At 43.6% G+C, this 22,175-nt stretch overlaps 1 protein-coding gene and 1 non-coding gene across 2 annotated transcripts in view; one reads left to right on the top strand and one right to left on the bottom strand.

Moving 5' to 3' along the window:
• CSMD3 (CUB and Sushi multiple domains 3) overlaps window positions 1–22,175 on the bottom strand; it is an 819,154-nt gene that overhangs the window by 707,463 nt on the left and 89,516 nt on the right. The gene's annotated exons all lie outside the window — the stretch shown is intronic.
• LOC146346675 (signal recognition particle RNA) lies at window positions 21,719–22,018 on the top strand. The gene has a single exon (XR_014790891.1).

The raw sequence follows: 22,175 nt of genomic DNA, 5'->3' as shown, positions 1-22,175 counted from the left end.
CATGTTACTTTAAAGAGGTAACTAGTAGCTATTTTTTTTCCTTTTAAAAAATTCATATGTAAGCGCAGGGGAGCCAATCCAGATTGGGACCTAGCATGGATGGTAGGGAGACTTAACCCTTTGTCCCCACAATTCAGTCCCAGTGTGGATCAGGGCACTCATGCTGCAATTTGCATTGCCTTAAAGTAATCAATTGGTTCCGGTTGGGAACCTCATGTACCCCACCTTAAGTTCCATGATGGAAGAAAGGCTGCATATGAACATACTACATAACCTAAATAATAAAAATGAACAGAATCAGGGGGGAGAGGGGATTTTTTGCTATTGCTCTGACTCATTCAAGATCCATTTTCAGGTGAGTCATCACCACTTAACACAGCATCAGAAGTGAGGGTTCCCCTCTTCCCACCCTTTGCAGCATTGGTTGTAAAAGAATAGATCAACTGACATAAATACACCTTACTGAATTCAAATCCACAACCTTGGTGGGTGGCAGCGCATATGATTAAGCCTGATGAATACAGCATACAAAGAGGTGATCTTTTGCTTGTGATACTCTGCACGATCCACCCCCTCCATCACACTCTGAGTAAATCATTGCTGCCACTTGCCCTAAGGAGGAGGATCTTTGAAATGAATCATTAAGCTGTAATCCTATGCCCAATTTACCTGGGCCACTGAACAGAGTGGGACTTACTTCTGCATAAACATGCCTAGGATTGTGCTGGCACTGACATAGACTCTTGAAGGGGCATCTCTCTCATACACATACCTTCTGCCCCCTCCTCTGGAGACAATGAGGTCTTCTTCACATGGAGGTTTTATCCTGCTATTGAGATTGGTTACTCACGGAAATTTGTGGGACCTTTAGATGATGTTGTTAACCTCCAGGGCGTCTCCCTCACTAAGGGCACAATCCTATGCAGATAGGTGGCTGCCTCCGAACTTGGAGGTGACCACCTATCCAATGCAGTGAAGGAGAAGCACAGAGGGGATCATTTCCTCTGCGCTTCTCCTGCCCCTGCATTTTCAGCTAGACAGCCCATTGCGGCTGTCTAGCTGTGGGAGGGCAGAGCGGGGGAGGAGGCTGCCATATGACACTTTCAATGTGTTGTACAGGCATTTCCACCCTCCCTGCCCCAGAATGCCCTCCAGGAACACCCCTTTTATGCTGCTCCATGCTGCTCTTGCGAGCGTGGAGCACGGGGCTGTTCCATGCTGCCTCCAAGGCAGCAGAGAATTGGGGGAGGCTGGTTCTCTGGAAAACCAGATATCCTATGGCCATCTAGCCGCTATCTATCTATCTATCTATCTATCTATCTATTTATTTATTGCATTTATACCCCGCCTTTCTCCCTCTCGCAAGGAACTCAAGGCGGCTATCTAGCAGTCATAGGATTGCTCCTGCCATGACCTTTATTCTGTTTTTTAAAATATCGGAGACAATGAGCTATCAAATTACTGTGCTTGAGTTCCCTCTGCGAAAAAAGGAAAAGCCACAATAAGAGGAACTAGACCACAGCGTCATCTAGTGGCTGTATAATGGAACATATGAAAGACTCAGATAAGGAGGAAAAGGAGGAGTGGAAGGAAGCACATGTAAAGGGAGTCCGTCATGAATCAGCATTTAAAACGGAAGCAGAAAGCCTTGTTTTAAATGAGGGATTTTAGGCTGGTGTACAGATGCCTTGAGCCTGCTGCCCTTGCAAACTGCCTCCTGCTTCTCAGAATGCAAGTGCTCCAGTCATCAGCAACAAAAACCAAACAAAAAACTAAATCAGACTGCTAGGAAGTCGCAGGATGGCAAGTGCTCCTGTTATTAACCCTGGAAAGCCAGGCTGGTGCTTGCTGCTGTTGCTTGCTGCTTTTCTGACTCAGTGACCTGGCCCTGAGAAGGCTGGGTAGTGCTTAGCTGTCCCGTTGTTCCGCAGCATGAGCAGTAGTTATGCAAAGGCAGAGCACATGCAAGGCAGCTCTTGTTTTGGGGGATCCATCTCTCCTTCGATTGCACGGTATGCAGCTCTGCAAAAAGCACCCAGTGGCAGTAGGCAGCAGCTGTACCCACAGCAGAGAGAATGGACTCAGAAACAGAGCGGATCACTTGCTCAAGACCCATATGGCTGATCGGTGGTAACAGGCAGCAGTGGGTCAAATCGGGTCTCTCTACTGCAGAGGGCGGTGGCGAGTCATAATCCACCACCTGAGTCAAAGGTTTCAGTTTGATTCATGGGAGTGCTGGGCCCACAAGGAACTACAGACTGGTCAGTCTGGCTCTGATACTTGGGAAGGCACTAGAACAGATTATAAAGGAGTCAATTTGTGAGCATCTTGATAATGTTAGTAGGAGCCAGCATGAATTTGTCAAGAATAAATACTTCCTTTTTTATTGGGTTTATCAGGTTAGGGGGTTGTGAATTGCTGTGGACATAATTTATCTTGATTTCAGCAAAGCATTTGACAAAATCTGACATGATGTTTTCATCAGAAAACTGCTTAAATGCAGGCTAGATGACAGTACTATCAGGTGGTTTCAAAGCTGGTTGGAAAACTACTCAAAGAGTGTTCGTGCACGGTTCCTCAGCATACTAGAGGGAGGCTTCAAGAGGGTAACACAGAGGGCCTGGTAGTCTCTAACGTCTTTATCAATGACTTACATGAAAGGTTGAAACAATCCGTATCAAATTTGCAGATGACACAAAACTGGGAACAACATCGAAGAATGCAGGAATAAAATTCAAAATGACCATGACAGAATAAAAAATGGGGCTGGAACTAACAAACTGACATTCTACATAGACAAATACAGAGTTCTGTATTTTAGGAAAATAATTAATAAATAAATAAATAAATAAATAAATAAATCAAGCATGCATGCACAGGTACAGGATGGGAGATACCTGGCTTGGCAGCAGTATATATAAAAAGATTATAGTCCATCACAAGCTGAACATGAGCCAGCAGTGTGATGAGCTGCAAAAAAGAAAGAAAAAAGGCTGCTATACGATTTTAGGCTTCCTTAATAGAACCATATTTTCCATGTCACAGGAATAAATGGTTTCACTATATTCTGCAGTAGTCACCTGGAGTACTGTGTCAGTTCTAGATGCTCTTTTAGAAGGAAGTAGACAAACTGGAATGGGGCCGTGGTGGCTTAATGGTTAAGACACTGAACTGCAGACCGGAAGGTCAGCAGGACAGCAGTTCGAGACCCGAGTGCTGCATGACGGAGTGAGCTCCCGTCTTCAGTCCCAGCTCCTGCCAACCTAGCAGTTCAAAAGCAAGAAATTGCAAGTAGATAAATAGGTACCGCTTTGGCGGGAAAGGTAACAGCGTTCCATGCACCTCGGTGTTCAGTCATGCCAGCCACATGACCACGGAAGCATCTTTGGACAGCGCTGGCTTTTCGGCTTAGAAATGGAGATGAGCACCACACCCTAGAGTCAGACACAACTGGTTGGGGACACCATTACCATTACATTAGACAAACTGGAATGGGTTTAGAGGAGGGCCAGTGCTATGGAAAACAAGTTCTATGAGGAAAGTTTGAAAGAACTTGGTTGGTAAGTGTAACCTGGGGAAGATCAGGAAGACTGAAGGAAGACCTGATAGCACTCTTCAAGTACCTAAAGGGTTGTCAAGAGAAGAGAGCAAAGAAGACTTATTCTCTGCTGCCCAGAGAACAGAATTTGATGTAATAGGGTTCAGTTTCAGGAGGGTAGATTTCAGCTGAACCTTAGATGAGGTTTCTTGATGGTAAAAGCAGCTCAAAAGCAACTTGATGGTAAAAGCAACCAATGGAACCAATTACTTATGGGGGAGCGGGCTCTCCCTTGCTGGAAGTCTTCAAGCAGAGACTTCAAGCACAGGCATCTGTTGGGGATGCAGTAGCTCTAGAATGCCCCCTCCAACTCTTTCATTTGAAGATGGGATTTACTAGACATGTATAGGATCGCACTGTTAGTCCTATTTATTTTAATGTTAATATTGAAATGTAAGAAGGGTAGGTATTATGTGGAAAAACATGCTAATGGGTCAGCTCACTTTCTTTGTAAGTTCACTACAGCCCAAGCCCAAACATCTTCTGGAATTAATGCAAGACTTAAGTTTTTTTTTTTTCTGGTTTAATGATATGATATATGATTCTCTTAGTTAGAATCATAAGAGAGAGATTTGTGTCTTTGAAACTTTGTGATCATCAAACAGTTTCTAATCCTGAGCCTTAGATACAGAGGTAGGTTATAAATTTAAATAGCCAAATACATAATGTAGCTACCAATGTTATATAACAAAAGTTTGTTGATTAGGCTGTTCTAGACAAGAAGAAAAAACAATATAAAATAATGGAAAGGGGCCATGCTCCTGCCTCTGCCCCTTCAAATTCCTTGTTTGCTGCTTTGGAACTTTGAGCCCTGTGTGGTTGGACCATATACCCAGATCTTGGTATCTGACCACCTGGAATCTGTCTTCTGAGTCTGAGGGACAAAGTACATGATACGTAAAGTGTGCATTTTCAAATGTGTACTGAGGCCAGACACTAGGGATGTATGGATTTTGTTAAATTCATTCCATCTGTGTTTCACAGATTGTCAGGCATCTTTTATTCCATCATGGACTCCCTGATGGAATTGTGTTTTTTGTTGTTGTTTTTACCAGAATGTCGTTCTACTTGCACTGATTTGCATTAGAGCTAATTTGCATTAGCACAAATGCACATTTGCACAAATACGCTAATACAAATGAGTTAATGTGGATTAGTGCATTAGCACAAGTGTGCATTAGTGCTAATGTGCACTTGCACTGATGTGAATTAGCACGAATCCTAATGTGAATTAGCACAAATCCCTCCCCAAAATGAAAGACTGCTCTTCAGAAAAAGGAGGTCTCCTGCGGAATTCGCAAGTCAGATTCATAGAAATCTGAACTGATTTGAATCTGGTGCAGATTTCTCCAAAATCCCTACCTCACAAACACACACTCCATTTTTTTTTCCTTCAGAAAAACCAGTCCTGGAACAAAGGCACATACTTCAAGTTACAATAAGCCAAATACATGTATACACCCTCACATACTTGCATGCTGAAAAGTGAGATGAAATGTAAAAAATGTCAAAAGTATAAAAGATAGCCAGAAAACCATGGGGCAAGCATACAGGTGGAGTAGAGAAAGCAGCCATTAATTAGTAAGGCTGTAGTGAAAGAGGCCCTATTCTTTCTAGATGACTGAGGAATTTGATCTGTCAGTTTTGATACAAACTGTCCTGATCCACATCTTCTGGACTAATGTGCAGATTGGAATTAGTTATCCACCAGCTGTCACCCATTCCAAATATTCTACCATCTTGGCTAAATGTATTAAATTATGCTATATGAAATTTATTTAGAAATATGTATTTTGAGAGAAGGTGTGTTTAAAATGTGGATTTCTTGTAGGTTAAAAAATTGGCAAATAATGCAGAAATGGGATGGAATGGATTTACAGGTGAACATGTGTGAAAGTGAAATGGACCAGAAATAGCCTGATTTATTAATCCCTTCTTTCCAGCTATTGCTTCTCATAGCTTTTAGGCAGCAATTAAACATGATAGCAAACATGGGGTTGCACTAAAAATGGTAATCTTGCATTGCACTTCTCCTCCTCTTCTGGTAATGTTTAGTTCTGAAAACACATGACATGACCTAACACATTGTGTATTCCCTCCACAACAGTAATGTAGGCAATAATGTTGAGTGGGGCAGGGATGATGTCACATAACATATTAACCCTTTGCACACACCCCTCTGTATTCCAATATTTTAACTAGTACTGATTTAAAAGGTGTGCATGGGGGAGTAATGTGCAAATATCCTCTCCTCCACACTCCCACAAAATGTGCTCCCTAATCTATTGATATATTTTCAGGAGAAGAGCAAGGGGGTTGTTCACATAGACCATAGTTCAGTGGTAGCTTTGTATGCAGAATGTCATGTAGAGCTCAATCCCTGGTATCTCCAGTCAAAACTATCAGGTAACCAGTGATGAGAAAGATTCCTGAAACTCTAGAGTCTGGAGAAGAATTTCCCATCAGAATAGAGAATGGTAGACTACATGGATGAACAGTCTGACTGGTATAATACATTTTCCTGTGTTCCAGACTGACAGCCATGCATTGCCTTCAGTGCTTCCCTTCCAGTACACTTTTAGTCTGGGCAAGTTCAAAGAAGAGGCACACACCACTGTGTACTTAACCAGGTTCTTGCAACACAGAGTAGCAACTATGAAGGACCAGTACTCTATTAGAAATCGACAGCCTGTTTGCACTTCTAACTGGGGCTGCTCCTTCCATGCATTTTTTTTAATAACTCTCTTCTTCATACAATTAGGTAATCCTATAGCCCAGGTGTTTCCCACATGGTGCCCACAGGTGCCATGGTGCCTGCAAAGACCTCCAATGGCACTTGTGAATGGGTCTCCAACATGGTGCCTGTTGGCACCCCTCAAAAAAATTCTTACATTCCCCCATTTTTTAATATACATACATGGATTTGTATGAAACACATACAAGTTTCTAGCAATTATACATGGGTTTCAACAAAAGTGTATGAAATATCCAAATAAGTATCCATTTGAACCTGGCATCTATATGCCACCCATTCAAATACTGAAAGTGTTGAAAGGTCTTCAATCCATTGCATTATAGGAGGTGAGTATTTATCCTTCCAGTGTTGTAATACAAGTCTTTTAGCTGTCAAAAGGGTACAGAGAATCCATTTACACTGACCATTTGTTAATTTCCATGAAGGAGGTAAATAATTTAAAAGAGTGTGTACATCAGTGAATATTAAAGACTGTTCCAGTACAAAATGTATCTGTTTTGTAATAACCTCCTCTGAAAAAGAAGGAACTGGTGGACATTTCCAAAACATATCTTTAAAAGAAGCATTAGCTGTATTGCACCACCAAATATTAGCCAAATTAGACAATCTCTTATTAAAGAGATGCTGCGGTGGCTAATAGACACAAAACAAACGTTTTTGCTGAGTAAGACATGGCCTAAGATCTGTAGATGCAACATGTCTAAATGGCAATTCACTGATTAGGCATTTTGTGGTGGTGGCCACAGTCTCAAATTCTCAAATGTGCCCATGGGTCCAAAAAGGTTGGGTACCCCTGCTGTAGCCAATCAGATCTGGCTATTTGACAAACAAAACTTACGGGGAAATTAGCTTTGTTTATTAGTGACATTTCCACATAGCCAAATCTGATTAGACAAATGATTACCTTGTTTTTAACTTTGTCAAAGCAGCAGGCAACTGAGGCTACAAACATCAGCACATTTCAGCACAAAAAGGGCAAGATTTGAGGAACTTAATTAAACTTTTCAGCCTCCCCAAATACCTGATTTCTTGCCAAAATTCAAAACTGGAGCAATTTGTACAACTCTCATTTTAACTCTTTTGCACCAAGCCATCTCCACTGTTAGGAGTGAAATTTGGATGCACAGGAGGAAAGCCATCTATATTCATATAATACTTTAATCCTCCCATGTCAAGCTATCTCCATCACCGTAAGTAAAACACAAACACTTGGGGATGGCAATTTATGCATCCTGATGTTTTACATCCCACAAAATTCACACTGGAGTGAAGATTCACTGATTAAGATCAGGAAACGGAACTGAAAAATGTAATCCCTCCAGCAGGATTTGCACATGCCTAAGTAGAACCTATCAGAAGTAGACACAAGGAACACACACTGGAGACAAAGGACAAATCTATTTTTGTACACTTGCCTTTTATCTTTCTGTATGATATTTGTATTATATGGAAATGTGGATTTTCAAAGGAAATAGCTCTGGAAATTGCAATGCAGTGTCTGGTATAGATAAGTTCCATATAAAAGTTCAGTTCTTCTCACATCATACCAAAATTAAATTATGTACCCCCAGTGTCTAATTAGAAAAACCCTTATAGTGTGCACAGTTTCCCTTGGCATATATTCTGTTCTCATTATTTATATTTAAATAAAGCAGTCCAAATTCAAAGAGTAGCATCCTTTAAAAGAAGAAGAAAATGTAAGGGGAAAGAAACATTTTTACTTGTGACTGAAAATGTCTATTCTTTCTACATCTTGTTCAGGCTCAGTCTAGACTGTTATTTAAAATGACAATCAGAACATTATGGTATGAAAATTCCTTCAAAATTGCCACCAGAAAGTTAAAGGCAAGGACTGAAGTAGCTTCCATTAAACTGGGGATATATATGTGTATGTGAATTTGTTTTCTCCCACAGTCTGTCTGTCTGTCTGTCTTTCTTGTACTGAGAGGACTAACACAGTCTGTCACATGCTGTTATCTTCACTGTTTAAATGGTGTTATCAAAAAGCTTTGTGCATTTATTATCATTCACTGCCTCTCAATTAATATCCTCTCTATATTTCTGTTTGCATTCATACATTCGTCATCTATGATTCACACAGACTTTGGGCACAATCTGTTGGGAACATCTCTTGCATAAACATCATCTAAGAAGAAATCTGTGCAAGTCCAAAATATTTATGTGAGAGAAGAGTGGTGTCATATAGCACCCCACATCTACACACACCCGTTTCATTCATTAGCAGGTGCTACTGGGGCTAAGAGCCAAAAGCCTTTGGGCAGCTGCCCCATGTCATGTGCTATGATAGCTACAGCATCCCCAACAGAAAAGCAAGTTGCTCATACTGTTCCACCACTTAGGATGGACACAAAGCTTTGACACATTTGGGGGGCAAGCTCAGGGATGTTCATACACACCAACTGAACATCGATATTCATCAAGCAGTTATGTTTAGTTATTGTGACGTCCTTCATCAATGATATAATGACTGATTTGGCCCAACCTAGTTATCATAATGGCAGACACATTATCCTTTCCACACATCCACCCGATTTACATATGAAGCAAAGTCCTTCTTTTCCAATAAAAGGACTGCACAGGAGTAGGGATGTCAGAAAAATCTGCAACGGAATCAAACGAGTTCAGATGTCTATGAACCCAACCCATGGATTCCACAGTGGAGCAGCTTTTTCCAAATTGCATGGGTTCTGCAGACTTACAGACTGTTAAAAAAAAAAAAAAAAAACTTTCTGGGATTTTTCACAAATTTAGTCGTAGAAAAATATGTAAAATTAAAAAACACCAGCCAAAAAATGCATATTTCCCACATAGGCTAAAGTATGAAAATGAGCATTCAGGGGTTTTGTGTATTTGCACAAGTGCGAATTTGCACAAATGCAGGAAATTGGAAAAAACCCAATTCTGCCAATGACTGGATGACAGAATGAAAGGCACCTGACAATCTGTGAAACACAGACGGAATGGATTTCACAAATCCATACAGCCCTACACAGGAGAGGGGTACTGAATCTTCCCCCTCCCTTACTTTAGTTCCCCTCAGTCAGGACTGAAGGGAGTTAAGGTGCAGTAACGAGGATGGCTGAGCATCCCTCTTCTGTATGCTCCTTTTATTGTTATATCACATAAAGCCTCCAGTGCTTTAAGACCATGTAGTTGTAAATAGCACAAGGACTGGACAGCTCTTATCGTCAAATACATGTATCAACATCTCTTTTACTCCTTCCCAAATAAATGGGAAACATTATTTACGTCTTGCTTCAAACAAAATACATTTTAATACCCAAGAAGTGCAACTGGTGGTTGTGCATTTTGGAGAAGGTAAAAAAGGTGAAAATCATACACAGTAATGATCTCCCTCACACACACTTTGTTTTTCTTTTTTGAGTACAAAATGGACATCTCAGACTGAACACATTGCTGCAACGTTGTGTCTTTTAAAAACTTTAATTAGCCAGGGGAGAGGAGGGAATGAGGGTTGGGACCATAGCACATGGGTTAGATACTAACCCTTTCCTCCCCTGCTGCAATCCTGATGAAAATCCCACCCTCCTGAAGCTACTATTAGTCCTTGCAAGGAAGCTCTCATTGGCTCCAGGCCAGACCAATACAGACGCTTCATATTGCCTGCCAACTGCAGAGATGAATCTAACACACTCCTATTCACTTCTGTTCCTGAAGAAGACTCTGATATGGAATTCACAGTCCTAGTTTGTTAACTAGAAGAAATCTGTGTCTCAGCTAGGGGTGGACGAAAGTCACTTACCTGTCCTCGAAGATTTCCCGCGGTGGGGGGGAGGCGCTTTGTTGCTCCCCCCGCGAAGTTCAGGCCGGGGGGGGAGGCTTCCCGCCTCACCCGGCCGAAATTCAGGCCGGGGGGGAGGCTTCCCGCCTCACCCGGCCGAAATTCAGGCCGGGGAGGAGGCGCCTCGCCTCGCCCGGCCGCGAACTAAACAGTTAAAAAAAATGTTTACGTTATTTGGTCGCTGTAGTCTACGTACGGCGAAAATAAGGGCAACGCAAATAGCGTTGCCCTTATTTTCGCCGTAGTCTACGTAAACATTTACGTAGACTACAGCGACCAAATAAGGAACGGGAATGGTGGCTCCCTATGGGGGCTGCCATTATCCGTACACGCTTTTTTTTTTTTTTTAAGTCACCCGTGATAGGCTAAGTGATGATTTACGTAGCCTATCACGGCTGACTTTGAAAATCTAGCCGTGATAGGCTACGTTAATCGTCACGTAGCCTATCACGGGGGAGGTTTTTTTTTTTCTTTTATTGCAATGGCGGCGGCGGCAGCCGGTTGAAAGATCGGCTGCCGCCCCCGCCCCTGACGAAGACCCGACGAACCGCCAGCCGGACCCGCCGCCAGGAGGGACATTCGCCAAAGGTAAGTCCCATCCCGGGGGGGGCGCGGGGGGCGGGGGGGTGGAGAATTTCTCCCCGAAACTTGTTCGGGGGGCCGAACACATTGGCGCTCGGCCCCCCGAAGTTTCGGGGAGAAATTCTCCGCCATCCCTAGTCTCAGCCCATAAGCTTACCGGGTGAATTCTTCAACTCACTTATAGCTGTTAGATCAGGGGAGGGCAACCTTTTTCTGTGGAAGGCCACATTTCCTCACAGGTATAGCTCTGTTGAGAGCTATATTCCATTACAGGTAATCTGTCAGGGGCTGCATTGGGGGCGAGTGGGAACAAAGCCAGAGGTGAGCAGGACCAGAGGCAAAAGTTGGGTAGGTCACCCCTTTTCTCTTTGTCTTTCTCCAGCATGCTTTTCTCTTTCTCCCTGTTCCTTCCTGCCCAGCCAGCTACCAAGGCAGAGATAGATCACTCTTGCCAGATGTTTGAACATACTGCATGCAGTGGACTTCTGAAATTAGGCTGAGGGTCACGTGAAATTAGCCCTAGGAGGACAGGTTGTCTGCACCTGCATTAGATTGTCAACATTTGTATATAATAATTATGGGCTGAACAGACTCCATGTTATGGTTGCAATAAATATAGTTTGGGGAAATTGCATCCTATTCGTGAGTTTTCACCCTGCTGCTGAAATATTTAGAACTGCTTACTGTGCAGATGGGCCTCCGGTACATTGGCAGTTCCCATGCACCAGCCAGCAATCACCAAGACTATGGGATGGGGTCATGGAGAATCTCCATGTAATGGTAACTATCTAACCACTAAGACATTTTAAACATCACAGCTGGCTTATGGACAAGATACCATGGATGCTCTTTTGGAAGCATCAGTGTAGCTATCAAAACAGGTGATCAAATTTTAAGTATTACCTAGTTATATGTTCACAAATATTCATATGGTGGATTTATGTGGTAGGGATGGACGAAAGTCCCTTACCTGTTCTCAAAGCTTGCTTCGCGGTCGGGGGGAGGCACTTCGGTTCTCCCCCCGAAGTTCAGGCGAGGAGGGGGAGGCGCCCCGCCTCGCCCGGCCGAAATTCAGGCCAGGTAGGAGCGCCCCGTCTACCCGGCCGTGAAAAAAAAAGGAAACACACACACACACACACACGTGATAGGTTACGTAACGATTTACGTAGCCTATCACGGCTAGATTTCCAAAGTCATCCGTGATAGGCTATGTAAATCATCACGTAGCCTATCACGGGTGACTTTGAAAAAAAAAAAACGCATACGCAAATGGCGGCTCCCATGGGGACCGCCATTTGCGTTCCTTATTTTGACACGTCTAGTCTACGTAAAGATTTACGTAGACTACGGTGAAAATAAGGGCAATGCAAATAGCGTTCCCTTATTTTCGCCGTAGTCTAAGTAAATGTTTACACAGACTAGACGTGCCAAAATAAGGAACGCAAATGGCAGCGCCCATGGGCTGCTGCCATTTGCGTACGCGCTTTTTTTTTTCTTTCAAAGTCACCCGTGATAGGCTATGTGACGATTTACGTAGCCTATCACAGCTGACTTTGGAAATCTAGCCATGATAGGCTATGTAAATCGTTACATAGCCTATCACGGGTGTGTGTTTTTTTTACTTTACTTTTTTTTTTGCAATGGCGGTGGCGGCAGACGGTCAGGAGACCGGCCGCCACCCTCGCCCCCGACGAAATGCTGCCGAAACGCCGCCAGGACCCGCCGCCGAGAGGGACATTCGGCCACGGTAAGTCCCATCCTGGGGGGGGCGGGGGGCCGGCGGAGAATTTCCCCACCAATTTCGGGGGGCCGAATGCGTTGGCATTCGGCCTCCCGAAGATTCGTGGAGAAATTCTCCGCCATCCCTATTATGTGGTAGATACTCATGTGGGAGATTTATTCACAGAGACAGTGGGATCCAGGAAACAAAAGAATAGAAAGCACATTGCTTATCCACATCCGTCACTCAGTCCCCATCTATAAAACATATTATGTTTCTTGCCCCAATTACATCCTTTTACCATTGTTTAAGAAAGTGACAGTAAAATAAATCAGTACAAACATCAAGCTTTCACGTTTAAAGTTATGCTATAGAAAGAGCAGGCTTTACAATGGAAACCTAGCACATTCTTGTCGATGAACCAAATCCACAATACATTAGTTTTCCACTAGAAATCTGAATGATTGTTTGATGAGACAGAGGGCAGAAAACATGGAGCAATAAAAGCTTTGTATTTAGTACATCCTTTGTTGCCAGCACATTTGATTTCCCTTTATGTATTCAAATCCCATATGAAGCTCAATAATTTACATAACAAGAAGAAAGACCTTGCTTGCTTGCCAATTGTATATATCCACAGGTCCTACTCTCTTAGATAATGTACATGTTGTACTTTGAACATATTCAGTGCACCATATAAATATGAAGAATAATAAACCTACAACAAGGAAATCAGCATATTGTAGCTGCAAAAAAGATCCAATGAATCCCAGTTTTTTCCAACCCATGGAGCAGATATGTAGGGTCATGACAGATGTATGAGTAGACACATCTTTAATAGATGGGCACTAAGGACTGGACCATTCTAGTTATAGCACCTAAACTGTGAAATGCACTTCCACAAGACTGCTTGCTTTTCAGTGATGACCAGTAAAGACATTTGTTTTTCACCAGGTATTTTTGTGTTACGTTAATGATCTGGGATTCAGTTAGACATAAGAAATGCCCTACCCCCATGTCTGGCTTCCCTGGCCATGTGGGGGGGAGGACGTTGTGGGTGGGTGGGGTGAGAGGACGTGGTGGGCCACCATTGGTGGAATAACAGTGGTGCCACTGGGGAGGGGAGGGGTCAGAGAGGCCTTTTTACTCTCTGCACCCCTCCCAACTGCCTCTCTCTCATGCGGCGCCCTCCCTTAAGCAGTGTGGGTTACAACCGGCTGCCCTTTTGGGGGCCATTTAGGGATTTTTGGCTCACAGTCCAATTGGCCTGGGCTCTAAGTCTTTTTGCCTACTTCACACTGTTAATGGGGTTGGGTGAGACATTTAGGTAAATTTGGTCTAATTCTTGTTTAGTGTAGGTCACATTTCACTTCAGTGGTGGCTAGGCCGGGCAAGGGGGAATGAGCTTAGGGATGGTGAGCATTCAGAGGTGCCGTTATGGCGACAGGTGACTTCTGAGGCCCCCCGAATGGGTTTTGTGGCTTGGTGGGGGAATAAGGGTTGCCTGTGAGACCAACTCACCTCACTCACCCAGGAGCTTTGCAGCCCAGGAGGGGGTGACGGGGTAAGGTCTACCTCCCCCATAAGGGGCAGTCCTGAGGGGCAGTGATGCTGTCACACCAATCCTTAGCCTGCATATGTTTTTGCTAGGCATGGCGGAGAATTCCACCACGGATCTCGGTGACGCCGAATGCCAGCACATTCGCCCCCCCGAAATCCATGGCAGAACGAAGCCCCCCACCCCCCCCACCCCGTGAAATGGGCCCAGAACAGAGCCAACCTTGGTTGGCCGTTACGGTGCTCCTCGAATGGCGGCCGCATCTGCAACCGCCATTCGCATCTTTCGAATGGCCGTGATAGGCTACATAAATACTTACGTAGCCTATCACGGCTAATGCAGAGATGCCATTTGCATCCCTGCGGAGGCTGTGATAGGCTACATAAATATTTACGTAGCCTATCACAGCTAAAAAAGGGAACGCAAATGGTGGCCGCTACAGCTGCCGCCATTTGCATTCCCTTTTTTTTTTGCCGTGATAGGCTACGTAAATATTTACGTAGCCTATCACGGCAAAAGCGGGAATGCAAATGGCACAGGGGACAAAATTTGCATCCCTGCTTTAGCCGTGATGAGCTACATAAATATTTACATAGCCTATCACAGGCCGGCGTAGGGACAGAAATGGCATCCCCTACACAGGATGTCATTTGCATCCATACCAGCCCGGCAGCGGCTGGAGGCCCTGCTGTGGGTTGGCCCGGACAGTGGCTCTGCGACCTGGCCACAGAGCGGAGCCAGCTGGGCAGGATTCCGAGGGGGAGGAACGGATCGCCTCCCCCCATCGAGGATTCCGGGGGAAGGAATGGATCACCTCCCCCCACCTGCGGAACTCGGCGGAGCCAGGTAAGCAGGGTTTCATACACCCCTAGTTTTCGCCCATTATAGTGCCAACTAGCAGCTGGTACAGTCCAGTGCCCATCCTAAGTTTTCCCCTTTGCAGATATTTCAATAAATGTGGCCCAACTTCAATCCAAGCACTTGCGTCCATCTCTTTATCACCCATCTCCGCTCACAATATTAGAAGAGCTGTGCTGGATCAGACTAAAGGCCTATCTAGTCCAGCATTCTGTTCCCACAGAGGCCAACCAGATGTCTTTGGGAAGCCTACAAGCAGGACATAAGTGAAATAAAACCCCTCCCCCCCAATTCGTGTTTCTCCCAGCAATCCTGGAGGTAATATCAGCCATCATGATAAGTAGCCATTGATAGCCTTCTCTTCCTTGTTAGTTTTATATTATGGGGTTTGTGTTGTTTTTCATGTTATTTTTAATTGTTTTTGTGGTTGTTTTATCATTTTTATGATAGCTATTTTGAGATTATTTTTGAATGAAAAGCAGGATTATAAATACTTTTAATAAATAAACCCTTCCATTATTGTGATTTTAATCACAGCAGGGCAGATTTGAGGAAGGATTGTTAATAAGGGAAACAAAAGTCCCCAGCTTTGTCTTTTAAGTTTTAGCTGTCTTTGAGCACAGTCCTTCAAAGCCTACTGGGTATGAAGCAACCCAATACTATTAAGTTCAAGGCCATTTATAATCCCTTGCAAGCTCACTGACAACTTAAGATCACTCAGATCTATACTTTGTGTTGCAGCCTATCCTGATGCAATACAAAGATTTCACAGAAATCCCGAGGATGTGGTTGAGTCCCATCTAACCCCCTAGAGCACCCTTTCTCTTTAGAAGGCTAATCTAAAGGAACGTCTCCTCCCTTATGGGCCTGCCACGGACCCTTTGGTAATCTTTGGAAGCCCTCCTCCAAGTACTGCCACCAAATTAATTTAGGCAGGTGGCTAAAGAAAGGGCCTTCTCAGTTATGGTGCCCGATTTATAGAATATCCTTCTCCAAGGAGGCATACTTGGTGCCTATACTAATATCATTTCAGCACCAGGCATTTTTTTAATGGATTTTTATTCTTGTGATTTATTTTCCAAAGCCTTTACACTTTTTATTGCATGCATTTTTAAGCATGATTTTAATCTGTTCCTTGACTGAGCTACCTTGAGAACTTTTTCTTATAGAGCAGCATATAAAAATAGCACAAACAAACACTCATCCTTCCCTGAAGCTATTATCCATATATGAAGAGACTTCAGATTTGTCATAAAGAGCTTGTCTCAGTATTGTTAATAGCACTTTGTACAAACGTTACAAAACATCAGAAATGGAGTGTGGGATATACAATCACAGGCTGGAATACAAGAATCTGGTAGGTAGTATTGTGAGAAAAACTGACCTGCCATTGTAAATGCCTCAGAGGCATCTCTAAGCAGGAAAACTTTATTGAAACTTTGTTTTCATTTAGGTTTTATGTAAAGAAATGAAATAGGAGCTTAAACCTCAATACCTCACAGCTTCTTCTGGCAATGTGTTAAAATATCTATGATAACGTACAAAAAGAAAAGAGATTGAACATAAGAAGAGCCATGCTGGATCAGACCAAGGGTCCATCTAGTCCAACATTGTGTTCACACAGTGGCCAACCAGTTCTCAGTGGGAGACCCACAAGCAAGACATGAGCAAGACAAGATTGCTAATGCAGAACAAAGTTGCTCCTTTACCAATGTTCTTAAAACAGGTAATAATGACTCACTTTTGTTTTGACTTGTGAAAGTTGTTTACTGTTATCTCTCTCTCTCTCTCTCTCTCTCTCTCTCCCCCTCCCTACCTAACCATCCATCCATCCATCCACCCACAAATTAATGTGGAAATGGGATGGAAGATTTCTGGGTGAACACATACAAAAGTCACACAGACAAGAAATAGAGTGATCCATCCATCTCTAGGTTTATGTGCAAGCACATGTGCAGAAGACTGCAGTGGATCATTCTGGAGCAATCCCAAGGATATGGAGTGACTTAGATCACCTTAACATTTATGTAGCAGCTGGGTTATATTACTGAAATGTGGGTGCTTCCTGTGTCATGTCAAATAAAAATGGGGGATATGCATTGCTAAATACCCCAAAACACAATCCAAGGAGCCTAGAATCTGGTAGTTTAGGGCTGCTTTGGCTGGGCAAACTTTCACTACTCCATTATGAGAAGGAAACAGTTGGCATTTTTCAGATCTAAGCTAGGATGGGTAAGAGATCCAGCATTTACAGCAACTCCTTTCTTCTATGTACGTTGACAGGATTGCCCAACCTGAAAGTGTGTCTAGAACAGTTTGTCTCACACACCCTTCTTCAGATCCTCTAAAAAGCTGCAGCCTATTTTACGTACTCCTTCATGGGGAACCTCCAGCTCACTAGGCCAGCCCATCTGGCCCATGGGGCATCAGACAAGGCCTTCCCCCTCTATGAATCCTGCCCCCCTCCAAAAGCCTTCCCTTGAAAGTTAGTGGGGAGGAGAATCCTTGTTATCTCCAATCACTAATCATTTCAAATTGTGACCCAAAAAACAAAATTCCTCACCACCGGCTTCTAGGTATTATGTTCATGATGTATGAGCATAGGTCCTCTTATGGACTGGTCACTCACTAACAACAGAAAGCAGGGGTAGGGTTAAATAAACAGTTCTCATAATGGAGGGAAATAGGAGTATCCCTCAAGGATCTAAATTTATTCTAGTGCATTTAATTTATTTACATATGATCTGCATTCAGGACTGAGCAGTGAAACAGCCAAATTTGAGATGAAACCATATTATTCAGAACTTAGGTTTTGTCATGTTATTAACCCTTTGTTATTATATATCCCCATCTACAAATATATATCTCCGCTTTTTATATTTCATCATTCTTTTTAATTGAAAAATTATCTCCTTATTAATTAATATCCCTACCCCCCTTGCTCTTCTAGATCCTGGAGCTAAGAATTTATGTACCCATTGTCTGCTGCCCAATATCCCACTGTTTGTCTTTGGTTTGTAGAGTTCTTGCAAAAATAGTATCCCAGGCTTCATTTCAAATCTCAGTTTATACATTTAAGCTTGCTTTACCCACCCCCTTCTCCTCTTATATTCAGAGATGTACACTGTACCATATTTATTTAAGTTTTGTTTTTTTATGTTTTCCTTCTCCTTCTTCCATTTTTCTCTTTTCTCCTAAAAGCTACCTGTTATTTCCCTTTTACTTATTCCTTATTTCCAATCCCTCCCAATTCCCCCCTCCCTGCTTCTTGAAAGTTTATTTGCTCCTGCTTCCAAGAGCCAGTGTCTCCTTCAGTTCTTTTTAATTTCCTCCTCCTTACTCTTCTAAGCTCATCACTGTAGTGTCACAATATTCTCTTATATAAACACACAGGATATTTAGAAATTTACACATTTAGAGAGAAAAGTTGTGAGACATAAAGAGAGAGAGAGAGAGAGAGAGAGAGAGAGAGAGAGAGCAGCAAAACTGGAACAATATGAGAGGATAGCTAAACACACAATCCTATGCATGTTTAGACAGAGAAAAGGCCTACAACTTCCAGTATTCCAGTAAGAAATGTGTTGGCTGACCACCCTAGAGAGGATAAAGAAGTTTAGGGTGCAATCCTATGCATGTTTAGACAGAAAAAAAAGGCCTACAACTCCCAGCATTCCCCAGCCAGCCATTTCTTCATAATCTGGCTCCTTGCCTTAGATTCCCTCACCCTCTTAGTCCTGGGCCCAGTGCTCTTCAACATTTTTATTAATGACTTGGAGGAGGAGGTGCAGGGAATGCTGATCAGATTTGCAAATGACACAAAATTGGGCAGGATAGCTAATACTTTGGAAGACGGAAACAAAATTCAAAGTGATCTGGATAGACTGGAGCGCTGGGCAGAAAACAACAGAATGACATTTAATAGGGATAAATGCCAAGTTCTGCACCTAGGAAAAAGAAACCAAGTGCACAGTTACAGGATGGAGGATACGTGGCTCAACCACACTACAAGCGAGAAGGATCTTGGAATTGTTGTCGATCACAAGCTGAATATGAGCCAACAATGTGATGTGGCTGCAAAAAAGGCAAATGCTCTTTTGGGCTGCATTAATAGAAGCATAGCTTCCTAATCCTGGGAAGTACTAGTTTCCCTCTACTCAGCACTGGTTAGGCCTCATCTGGAGTACTGTGTCCAGTTCTGGGCACCACACTTTAAGAAGGATGCAGACAAACTGGAGAGGGTTCCAGAGGGCGGCAACAAAGATGATCAGGGGACTGGAAACAAAGCCCTATGAAGAAAGACTGAAAGAACTGGGCATGTTTAGCCTTGAGGAGAGAAGACTGAGGGGAGATATGATAGCGCTCTTCAAGTACTTGAAAGGTTGTCACAGAGAGGAAGGCCGGGATCTCTTCTTGATCATCCCAGAGTGCAGGACACGGAATAATGGGCTCAAGTGACAGGAAGCCAGATTCTGGCTGAACATCAGGAAAAACTTCCTGACTGTTAGAGCAATACAACAATGGAACCAATGATGAATGACCTAGGGAGGTGGTGGGCTCTCCCACACTGGAGGCCTTCAAGACGAGGCTGGACAGCCATTTGTCAGGGATGCTCTGACTTGGATTCCTGCACTGAGCAGGGGGTTGGACTCGATGGCCTTGTAGGCCCCTTCCAACCCTACTATTCTATGATTCTATGATTCTCTGTTTGTTTTTCTTTTCCTTTTTTGATGATAATTATTTCATCTCCTCCTGTTTATGACTCAATCTTTATTTATTCCTTTCATTGTTTGTTCCTTCATGGGCACTTTGTTAACTCCCTTGTAGAAACATTTGTTATCTTTTTCTCTTTCTTATTTCCTCTTATGCCTGTACTTGACCACCATATCTCCTCCCCCTCACCACCTGAAACATCTGGTCATCTACAGTCCTTTCTTCCCCTTTTTCTTCTTCTGAGATTTCTATCTTTAACTCTTGGAACAGTCCCTTGACCCCGGATTTGGTTGTTACCAGATATGTTTTCCCTTTATGTATTATTGTCAGTTTGAAAGGGAAATCCCAGAAATATTTAATTCCTTCTTCTCAAAGTTTTCTTGTAAATGCACCTAGATTTTTCCTTTTCGGTAGCGTCTCTGGGGCTAAGTCTTGTAGACACATCACAGGCATGTCCATATACTTTATTTCTTTCATTAGCTGTATTTCTTTCATTATCTTTTCCTTTAAAGAATAGTTTACAAAATGAATTATTATAACTCGTGGAATGCTTGTTTCTAACCTTCTGGGTCCTATTGCCCGATGAGCTCTTTCAAGATTGTCCATCTGTATTTTTCACGCAGGCAATAGTTCTGTGAGCCATTTCACTAAATGAATGTATATTTAGATTCTCATTCTGCAGTCTCCATAATTCCACGAATATGCACATTTTTCCTATGACTTCTATTGGACAGATCTTCACATTTTAAGCTATTCTCTTCAATTAGCTTTCTTAAAGATTTAATTTGTACCTCATGGGCATCGAGTCTGTCTGTGTTCTCTGAAAGTGCCGCTTTGGTTTCTTTCTTCCTCTCTTGCAGTTGCTCCAATTTATCTTCCAGTATTTCCTTCCAGGCAGTCAATAAATCTTGTTTGAGTGTTGTTAATTGCTTGGTCAGTTCTTCTTTTGATACAGCCATTCCACTGGTCTCGACTTCTTCACACAGCTGTTTCTTTGCTGGTTTAAAGAAGTATTTTATTCTGCTGTCTGTTCTCCCTGATAGATTCATCAACGGCTGTCTGAAATTTTGTTTCCAGGAGTTATTTTCTTTTTAGATAACCTTTCTCAACTTAAAATATTTCCTGAGGGCAGGGAGCTCCAAGATCATGCCGCCATTGCCTTCAGAATCCAAACTCCGCCCATTTCCCACCCAAACTAATCATAATTCCGGTACTGTAACTCATCCACCCGCTCCATGGGTGAAAAAGCAGGCAAAATGTGGACATGCAGAAACTGTGGAAAAACACTAGCCATAGAGAAAGTAAAAGGAAGTGTCCAGGATGACCATAATAGATGAGATTCGAGAATATTAACAAGGCTGGCACATGAGTTGGACAGCTGTTTATGATAGTGAAGGTATAGTGCTACCAACAGAGTTTGGGGCAGTTCCAGTGGATTACCTACCTTGCCCCACCTCTTTCCACAAGTTGCAATTAAAGGCTGGGAAGACTTGTGCTTTCCATGGGCATCCCAAAAGGATGCATAATAACCACCCCTTCCAGACAGGTTTAATAGCTAGCTTGCTATGACATCTTTATTGAAGTGTGGTGGCCTGCTTAATCTCAGCTATTGGTGGCTATTTCCTTTCTCTTTCTGCAACTGATAAACACCTGGCAAGCCACAATACACTACTGGCAGGTTATATTTGACTTTGTGGGTCACCAGTCTTCCAGTTTTGCTCTGCTCTACCTTGAATTGTGCAACGAGTAAGTTGACTGCCTGTCAGAAGTCATACTACATTTAGGGATGGATGGACTCACCCACGCCTGGCTTCGTCAGGTGCTTGGCCAACCACCACCGCCACCCCACAGCTTCGTACCCTGCTCGCAATGCCGCACGAGCTTTGTCACGGCCTGGCAAGTGCTTGATGAAGCCATGGGCCACCTCCTCCCTAGTAAGCTGGCACTGTGTGCAACAATGGCGGCTTGGGCACTTCCAGGTAGGTATGCGTAACTGGTAGATGTAAGAGGGGCATCTATGTAACAATACAGGTGTGAACGCTCCATTCATGCCTGTAATGTTGCATAGATGGCCCCTTTATGGCTGCCACTTACACAGCATTACCTCCCTGGAAGCCGGGCACGGTGGCTCCTGCCTGTAATCCCTGCTCCTTGGGAGGCTGAGGCTGGAGGACCCCTTGAGCTCGGGAGTTCAAGGCTGCCGGGGGCTGTGCTGAGCAGGTGTCCCTGCTGAGGCCAGCATCAATATGGGTGTCCCTGGGGAACTGGCGACCCCCAGATTGCCTAAGGAGGGGTGAACCAGCCCAGGCTGGAGACAGAGCAGGCCAAGGCTCCTGTGCCAATCAGTGGTGGGACAGCACCTGTGAGCAGCCCCTGCAGTCTGGCCTGAGCAAGGGAGTGGGACCCAACATCCCAAAACACACACACACACACAACACATTACCTACCTGGAAGCACCCAAGCCACCATTGTTGCACACAATGGCAGCTTGCTAGGGAGGACAGGTAGCTTCCGGGGGCTCGCTAAGCCATGGGGTGCTCACCAAGTGGGCCCACAAGTGCCCTGTGGTTT

This window comes from Heloderma suspectum, chromosome 4, assembly GCF_057233095.1.
Source record: "Heloderma suspectum isolate Gila_16-S chromosome 4, 16-S_ref, whole genome shotgun sequence".
Classification (NCBI taxonomy): Eukaryota; Metazoa; Chordata; class Lepidosauria; order Squamata; family Helodermatidae; genus Heloderma; species Heloderma suspectum.
Note: the sequence above shows the minus strand (reverse complement) of the source record. Positions and strands in the feature narration are given on the sequence as shown.